Raw genomic sequence first — 10,147 nt, 5'->3', positions numbered from 1 at the left:
GGTCAGAGTCCTTATACAAGGAAGCAGGATGCTGAATGCAGAGGCCCTATCTCTCCCGACAGTCCATAAGAAATAAACAGTAGGTAGAAATAGTGGGGAACCGGATCCCCTGAGGAGGGATGGAGATGAATTAATCACCCAGAGGAATCGATACTGGGTAACTTCTTCCAGCACACAGAAGCCTCAGGACACGACTGTCACCAGCTGTAAAATATGGTCCTGTTCCTGCGAAATGGAGCTAATGGGCTTGTAAGATGCAGAGACAGCATCTGTGTACATAATACGCCATAAATGGAAAGATGAGGTGAGGAGTGTTAATTACAGGTGGGGGATGAGTGGGTTCTAAGGAGCCAGACTTGGAACATGGGTGTGACCGTGTGAAAAGGGGACTATTTGTAGCCCTGATACATACACTGTCTCATTCTGCCCTGATGAAAACAATTGAGAGTGGGTGAAGGTGTGCTCCTTGAAGTTCAGGCACATAGGGTAGCTCACCAAAATCAGGAAACAGTCCACATGAGGGTTAATTTAGTGTTAAACTTGACCAGTCCACAAGATGTCCACATATTTGGTCAAACATTATCCTGGGTGTGTCTGTGATGGAGTTTTTGGACAAGGTTAACATTTGAATGAATAAACTGTAAAGCAGAGTGCCCTCCCTCATATGGTGGGCCTTGTCCAATCAGTTGAAGGGCTGAATAGACCAAAAGGTCAACAGTCCCTCAAGTAAAAGAGAATTTGCCTGCCTGATGGCCTTTGAACTGGGACATTGGCTTTTTTCCTGTCTCTGATCTTGAACAGAAACACTGGCTCTTCCTGGGTCTCCAACCTGCTAGTCTTTGACTAGAACTACACCATCAACTCTCCTGGGCCTCCAGCCTGTGGACTCACCTGCAGATCTCGGGACTTGTCGGATTCCATGACTGTGTAAGCCAATTCCTTAGAATGAATGCCTCTCTAGATAGATGATAGATAGATAGATAGATAGATAGATAGATAGATAGATAGATAGATAGATATAGATAGATAGATACAGATAGATAGATAGATAGATAAATAGATAGATTTTCTATTAAATATATTTAGTTTATTTCCTAAACTGGACCAATATATCTCCTATTGGTTTTGTTCTTTTGGTGAACCATGACTAACACCATATGAAGATACATATATAATTTTAATCACATAATTTTGACCAAGTCCTCTAGTCTTTCTTTGTCTCAGTACTGTCTCATTATAAATGTGGAATCAATTACATTATACAGGATTTTATTACATGATATTTTATATCACCTTAGTGTTGCCTCAGTATAAATAAGGATTCTATTACATTACAGTTCAGTATTATATTACATGGTGCTACAGTATTGCCTCAGTATAAACTATAGATTACACTGCATCTCCTATCTTAAACTGGAGCTTAGAGGAAAGAGTGCTGTAGTGTGCTAAGATGTGTGGTTCTGTGAAATACAAACCAAGCTCATTTGCTGTGCTCAGGACCCCTCCACCCACTGCAGTTGTCCACTCCGTATTCGGACGGGAGGCAAAGTCTAGACTCCACCCAGCCTGGCGACACTTCCGGCATGGGGTCTCCCATCACCACAGTTCTTTCTGGACAGTGTCTCAACTCTGCCCACTCTTAGGACGCTGTGACATAGGTCTCCGTGGAACATTTTGAATGAATGATGCTGCAGGCGGGCCTGTGAAGGAGTCACCACGTGGTCTCTGAGCCACCAGAGCATGGCCTTGGAGGCCCGGAGGAGCCGTCCCTGATGGGTCGTTAGCAACATCCCGACTATTTCCCGGACAATAGCACTGAGTTCCCGTTAGATAAACATGAATCTTCTAAACAAGGGGAGCCGGCGCCTAAGGCATCGTGCAGGTTAAAGGCAATGGGACACAGTCCATAGATTTGATTTTCCCTGTAATTACCTCTCCCGGTGAAGGGCGCTCCGGGAACAGAGGAAGCCGCTGTCACCACACAGGCTCTCAGAGGAGATTAAACGAGGTCACCCCCTTTGCAGGACCAATTTCTGATTTGAGCAAAACCTATTATTAACAAATCAGAGCCATTAGAGGAGTCTCTTCATTGAAAAAAAAAATCAAAATGGGATGGAGGCGGGTCAGCTGTGAGAAAATTAAAGTGGATTCCAGTGATGGGCTGAACCAATGTGGACCAGGGTGAATGGTACGAGTGGAAACAGCAAAGTCCTCAGCCCCAAAACCTCTAAGGTCATCACTGTCAGAGAGAAAAGTCAGTCATGGCATGGCCGAGGATCCCCCATCTCTCCCCACTGATATCTAGCCATTTTATCAAAGTCATCTTTTAAAGCTAAATTGCTAAAATAAATCAGAAGTAACTAACAATATTTGGTCCCATCTTTCCCCAGTCTGTGATTATCTAAACCAAACAAACCAATAGCAAAGGGTAAGGTTAACGTTTTACAATAGTTCATTTTAGAGAAGCGTTTACTTCAAATAATGAGGCTTCTATGAATACTTAAGACGAGCCAGTTGATTTGTTTTATATACAATTTGTCAGGGTCTCCAAGTGCAAAACTTTTCTTACAATAAGTAATCCTAAAAGTGACAATGGATCACACACAAAAAATGGTAATAATAATAAAAATCTTCATAGGAGCCAACATCCAAATTTTAGACACCAGTTAGGATATTTCCTTAAGACAAACTTCCTAATTAAGTCACTAACTAATAATCATATCTATCAATCTTGTGCTCCCTTCTCAGTATATAAAATCTTAGAGATTAGGGAAGAAAAGGGCCGAATCGAAAATCCACTATGTACGTGTCTTGCTTCAGACGCCTCCCTGTGTGACAGGAGGCTGCCACGCAACATGTCAGGTTAATAGGGGTGACCCGCCATGTGGAGGGGTCGGTGCTCCCAATAGAAAAGAAAATGCATGGGCTACAGAGGGTTTTTTTTTTGAGAATTCATTCTTCTATATTCCCTTTCAAAGGGTCTTCAAGTATAATCATAACCCACTTAAAGCTGCCCTTTGTCATATTAATTAATTTCATCATAATTAAATGAAAAACTAGTCATAACTTGTCTGTGAGCATGTTTCTGAAAAGATTTTAAAATGTGTTAGAGCAGTATGTGCATGTATCGTGTGTGATTTTAACTCAGTGGGACCCGTGCTGGCCTTCTGACCTACAGAAATGTAAGATGATAAATTCATATATTTTACGCCACTACATTTGTGGTCCCTTGCTACAGAAGCAAAAGAAAACAAATAAGTTCCCCAAGCAATGTATTGCCAGAAACACATTCCTACTGGCTAAAATCGTCTATGTAGATGTGGGTCCAATGGGAAAGAATAGGGCTTGGAAAATTTACTCCTTATAAAACTAAAATTCCAGATGAAATACTTAAAGTTCCAAAAGTTTATTAGGTGGCCTTCCAGCTTCTAGAAATAGCAAATAGTTTAGTCTTGCAGGTAGTAAATCTCATATGTAGTTTCTCTTTTTTTTTAGTTTATTTGAAGACATAGGAAAGCAGAGACAGAAACAAACCAAGGGGAGTCTATCCGTGAAGGGCAGAGATTGTAACTGGTGAGAACTGTGGGTTCTGGCCCTTTTTCCGAGCATACTTTCCAATCCACCTGCTGCTCTGGGCAACTGGTGTCTGGTTACCTGATGTGTCAGAGCATAGGGCTCTCTCCTGGTGGAGCAACCGGAAAGTTAGGGGGATACCAGAAAAAATGATCTACATAAGGGTGAGCCCTGGAATCACCATGTAAAATCTATCCAGATCCCTGGTTGACAACTAAACTTCACAGGCGTGGTGGGTCGCCCAGGGATCCCAGTGCAAAAGCAGCAGCTAGCAATGGGAAGGGGCTGAGTGGGGGCTGTATCTGCATTTCCATGTATGTAAATGTTACCTGACCACCCAAAATAAATGAACAAAAAAAACAGTAATAAAAGCAATAAGCAGACAATGGGAGACAGTCGGGGCAGCACAGACGCAGTAAGAATGGAAGAACGTTGAAGCGGAGTACTAAGTGTGCAGGAAATCTATACACACTTCTGATTATTTTTGCCTAAGTTTTTCCACAATAAAAATATTTTAAACATTTATTCATATTGCATAACTCCCTGGTTAGAGCAGAGGGCACGAGGGGATGCGAATATAATAGAGGGAGGTGAGCATGGAAGACTTCTAGCCACCTAACTGTCTCCCTTCCCTCCTTGGCCACCCACACACAATGTGGAAGTCCCCAAGCCCTGTCCACCCTGCTCCTGTGTATTGTGTTTCCTCTCCATCTGCCTGCCTTGATGTCATACAAGGTCATCTTTAATGACCTTGAAACCTTAAGTTACTTCTTATAAACTTTTTCACTGCAGTCTTTTTTTTTTTTTTGCGGTACGCGGACCTCTCACTGCTGTGGCCTCTCCCGTTGCGGAGCACAGGCTCTGGATGCGCAGGCTCAGCGGCCACGGCTCACGGGCCCAGCCGCTTCGCGGCATGTGGGATCTTCCCGGACCGGGGGACGAACCCGTGTCCCCTGCATCGGCAGGCGGACTCCCAACCACTGCGCCACCAGGGAAGCCCCTCTCACTGCAGTCTTTGGGAGCCACTCCCAACATCAAACTCAAGTTGCCATGGTAATAAGATCGCCAAACTATGGAAAGTCACTGAAGCTGAAAGTGTATTTCCTCAAGGGATCACTGACCCCAACAGAGGGACACTGGATGTGCTTTCTGTCAAAATGGAGCAAGTCCCTCCATCCATCCAAATGTAAGTGTTGTCTCTCTCCTCCCAGTGTCCCTGTGTGTCTGTACCCTTTGCTGTAAGGAACATTTAAGAATCAAGAATATGTCATCACGGGGTTATGGCACTGGCTTTGGAGTTCACGCGACGTTCTCTCTGCCCTTTTTCTTCTTCCCTCCTCTCCTGTCCTCTCTTTCTCTCACTTCCATCCCCTCTCTCTCATTTCCTAACTACATCACTCTTCTTCCCCTTCCTCTTTTTCCTCTCTTTTCTCTCATGGATCAAGAGTTTCAGAAGAGTTTCTGAAAAGCGTTGACGGCAGCAGCCAATTTTTACCTACAAAGCATTTGTGCTTTATAAGATTCAGCATCCAACCTCTAGCATCTTAGAAAGAAAGCCCTACTTGACCAGTATTTCTCAAAGTAAAGGTACTTAGAAATATTATATCAAGACCTGTCTTTGCTCTCTTAAACCCGTGGTGGTTAACATATCCTGATAAGCAGGGGAAAGCTGGAGTGAACAATGATAACACAGCCCAACAAGCCTCTGTACATGCACTTAGAACGGGTGGGAGCTCCCAGTTCCACAATGATTTCTGCAGGAACTGGTTGCAGAGCACAGGGGCAAGGAGTGAGTGATGGAATGCACTTGCTAGAATACTGCTGTCCACATGCTTGCTTTGTGGACTGGACACTTTTGTCCCCAAAACAATTGTTAGGCATCCCACATTTGCCTGAGAAATGTGCTGAGCGCTGGAACAATCTGGGTAGGAGGAGGAGAGGGGTACATACGGGGAAGGAAGGAAGAGCAGGTATGGGACACAGTCCCTGCCCCCAAGGAGCTTTCATGACAGATCGAGAGACAGGAAATCAGCGCGTGAAAGTGCAAAGAAGATAAAAAATTTTAAAAACAGCGCAAGACAATAACAGAACTGATATTTGATTCTCTGCCCCCAAAATGCCAATTCAGTTCTGCAGATAAAAATTGCTGTTTGAACAGAAACACATCTCCTGAGATGTCAGGGAAGTTTTAGTGGGGGAAATGTGATGCAAACTCTTTCATAAAGCGGGAGTGGTCATTTCGGGGGATGGGATGATGATGAGATCAAATTCATGCAGATCACAAATTGCCTGGTGTGAAAGGGCAGAGAATGATTCAATTTGGATGGAGCTCGGGCTGAACCATTCCTAGGGTGAAACGTGAGCAGACGCTATTGCAACCATTAATAGTCTGGAACAATAATAGTCAAGAAAACGATCTGCCCCGTTTATCTTGTTTGTGTGGTTTATTTCTCGCCTGATAAGACATGTGAGAGCTGAATAGTTTTTTTTTCTAACTATGGGCCAAGCAAGTCTAATTTTATACAGATACCAGTATTGACAAACAGGGTTAGAACTGTGATCCAGGGCGCCCTGACCATAGCGATGACACGGAGGAAGAACTCAAGGGTGGCATGATTATGACTTGCAATCTACTTCGATACCTTAATCTCCTTTAATAAACATCTATGGGCTTACGTTTATTAGAGTATATTTTATTGTAATTTTGCTCAAAACAGCACACTCATATTGGTAAACGTGGTAAAGATGACCAACACTACCCAGACTCAGTCCTCCTTTCTTCTTGGGCATAAAAAATGAAATGACGTGTTGCCCTGTGGTTAGATAGGGTCAGGTCACAATTTCTGGTCGATGAACGGATGTGCTCTTTCTAACATGAGGAGGTAAAGGCGCCTGCAGAGTCTCCAGCAGGAGAAGATGGCCTGGCACCCCTTGAAGCGCCGTATTGAAGTGGTAGAGCCAGGGATGGAACCCACGGAATCTGAGTCACCACTCTGAGGGATCTTCCCCAGAGAGCTGCCATTTCTGTAGAGGAATTTGGATGAGAAATAAACTCAAATGTGTTAAATCTCTGAGATTTCAGTGTTTAGCTATTAATGTTATTCGATTACTACAAAGCGTATCACTATAAACAGCAGCCCTCTACCCAGACCTCCCCACGGCTACAGATAATATCACAGAGGAAAGACTTTTACCTTGATTTGTTCTTGGATTGATGGTGTTCCTTTTAAGTGAAATATTTATATTGTCATCTCTTTATCAATTTTAATCATTATCGATGAACTTCCTGTGGTGACATATGAAAATACAGATTTTTACACCCACATTTCTCATTTTTCCTAGTGTTATATGACAACTTTTGCTTAAATCAATATTTACATTATCTTAATCGTATAAATGTTGACCATTGCAGCACAAGTAGTGATCTAGGATTATAATTGTATTTTTAGAGCATTTGTTTTTCCTGAAGTTAGTGATTACCTCCTAGTTTTCACTTGCTTAGTCTTCTATACACGTACTCTTTATTTTTTCCTTCAGATCAGTCCATGCTGATCAGTATTTTCCAATACTCGGGTATATCAGCAGATATTCAGTCTAGTCCTCTGAGAGCCTTCCTCCCCTCTAACTGGAAGGTGCCCTCTTCAGTCCTGCTGTTCTGCTCTCACCCTGGGAACGGCTTATGCTGCTCTCCTGAGTGAGAGCCACTCTTTCCCAGGCTTTTTTGGATTAATAACTATTATTTCTGAGACGAATTCTGCAGTAGCTTCCCAAGAAAAAAGTGAATGGAGAGAAAATGGATTCTTCTTTGCAACATTAAGATGCCTTTATCTATTTCTCATGCTCATATGATAGTTATGTAGATATAGAATTCTTAGTTACAAGTCGTCCATTGATGCCGCCCAAAATTTTGAGCTACCCAGGTCCATGCCGATTTCTATTTCTGTGTGTCACCTGTCCTCCAATGCTACAATTTCCCCAGAAGCTCTGAGGATGTTTGACTCATCTTTCAAGTTCTAAAATTTTATAATTACATGCCCTCATTGGGTTTCTTTTTCTTTCAATATGCTAAGTACCTAATGAGCCTTTTCAGGTTGAAAATTCAGATTCTTGATACTCAACCTTATATTAAAGTTTAATAATTTCCTTTCTGTCCCTTTTCTGGAATTGCTATTAGTTAGATCTTGGACCTCCGCATAGCCCTTCTAATTTTTATAAATTTTCTTTTTATCTCTTTTATATAGTATGTGAGAGATATCCTAGTCTTTATCTTCCAACTTTTTAATTGATTTCCTTTTATTGTGTCTATCACATTTTAAATTTCCAAGGGCCATTCTTTACGGTCTGATTGTTCTTTTATTTTATAACATCTTGTTCACCTCATTTCCCTAAGCATAAAAATTATAGGGTTCTCTGCTCCCTTTATTATGGCTGTGTCCTATGGATTTCCTCCTCTGTTTAATTTGGTCTTTCTCTTTCAAGTTTGGAAACTCTCTTTTCGCATCTGGTTATCCTTGCTTATCCGCTATTAGCAGTGAAGTCCTAGACGTTGATTGGAAGTTGTGTGTATGTGGGCGCCACTTTTCAATATCTGGATTTCACAGTTAGGATGATGAGTGTGAGCAGGTTTGGCGGAACCTCAAAAGACAGCACTTGGAGTTCTGCCTGGCGCTATCCAATTTCTCTAGAATTTAGTCCAGAGAGGAATCTCTGCAATCTCCTCCTCAGCTGCTAGGATTCAGGAATTAGGGGAGGGAGGGAGCTGGAGGTCCTACCACCCATTCAACACATGTTCATCAGCCCCTCCCTCGCCCCACGCTTCCTGGTGATTCAGCAGAGCATCTCTCCAGCTCTTGGACCACGGCAGGGGGTGGGGGGGTTGGGGAGATCTGCTGGTGAGGTGCCCCTGTTCTCCTCAACACTCCAGCCTGCAGGAGCTATGGAATTCCTTTCTTCCCTTTGTGAACACAGACACCTCCCCTCCATCGGCTCAGCTGACCTCTCTTATACCAACCGCCCTGCTTGCCTTCTGTTTGTCCTCGAGCATCTGAGCTTTTCTTATTCTTTACTATGACTTCAGTGGGTATCCCAGGAAGAGGAAGAAAATCTGATGCTGTGTGGAAATAATGAGCTCCAAAAGGTCGTTATTCACTTTGTAAAATAGCACTATCATTGGGGTAGGGGTTTTTTTGGCTTTAAATCCACTTCTTTCACACTTAAGGTGAATCTAAGGTTAGCAACACCAGACTTAGTGAGCGAGTCTTATAAATTCAGACCACATTGTTTATTGTCCTAGAAATGTAACAAGAAACTAGAAAGGGTCTTAAATACCATCCAATTTAACCTGTTTATTTCATAAGAGAAGAAAGAGGATTTAGAGAATTTAAATGCCAACTTTAATCAAACAGCTGTTTCTTGGCAGACTCCAGACTTGATTATATCACTCTTTTGCTGGATAATCCAGGGTGCCATCCCTTACATCTTTAATTATTGTAAGCTTCAATCATATTTTTTCCAAGACATCATTTTTTTAAAAAAAAAAAATCTAAGCCTTTTCCCAAGTGACAATGATTAGAATAAAGGAGATATTTTTTCAGTTTTCAAAAGATAGCAATAATGATCATGAGACTTGGTCCAACCTATTTATTTTATCTGAAAGACCCGTATTTCAAAGTAAGGTTATTGGTTAAATAAAACACATTAACTCCTGTAAAGTCTGCCAAAGTATAACTATGAGAGAAAGCACGTAGAATTTCCATATAGCTCTTATTAAGTTGGTTATTAAACATTGATTTTGGCTTTTTAAAGAATTCCCCGATGACCACTAATAGACCTTCATGGCAAGCATCTTCTATTTGTGTTTTTTTTCCCCCCTAACCAGCTATTCAGGTAGCGTCAGTGCACAGTGGAGAAAAAATACTGAGACATAAGGAGAAAGTCCATTTTCACAATACAAATAGCAGGAAAATGGTCAGATTCGTTTGTGATGCTATCACCGACTTCAAGGGAGCTGTTTCAAGATGGAAGGTTGATTACTATGTAAAGATGTGAAAATAAATCCAAAAGTGTGTTTGTGGATGGCCGGTAGGGCCTTGCCAACGCAGTGCAGTGACGCCGGGGTGCATCAGGGACCTGGGTCCTTGAGATTCCCCAAACCCCCATCTGGTCTGTCTGTGCCCAAACTAAAGTCTATCTCCTCTGCAGGCTTCTCTTCATTCAGCCCCCTTTAAATGTTGTTGATCCCACAGAATTCCATCATCAACCCTCTTATTTTTTACACTTGACCTGAGTTTTCTCATTTGCCCCCATTGTTACAACTACCCACCCACAAACTGACAACACCATCAAATATCTTCAGGGTCAGCAGTAATTAGCATTTTACTGTCAGACTTTATGCTAAACCCTTTGTATACACCCTCTCTTTGAATGTGTAGATTTTCCTGTGGATGAGGTACTATTATTGTGCCCATTATGGAGAAGAAACTGAGGCTTATAGTGATTAACTTGCAAAGGTCACACAGCCAGCAAGAGGTAGAGCCAAAACCAAACACACCTGGTATCTACCTGCCTCCCTGTC

This window comes from Orcinus orca, chromosome 2 (assembly GCF_937001465.1).
Source record: "Orcinus orca chromosome 2, mOrcOrc1.1, whole genome shotgun sequence".
NCBI classification, from domain to species: Eukaryota; Metazoa; Chordata; class Mammalia; order Artiodactyla; family Delphinidae; genus Orcinus; species Orcinus orca.
The sequence above is the reverse complement of the archived record's forward strand: the minus strand, read 5'-3'. Positions refer to the sequence as shown.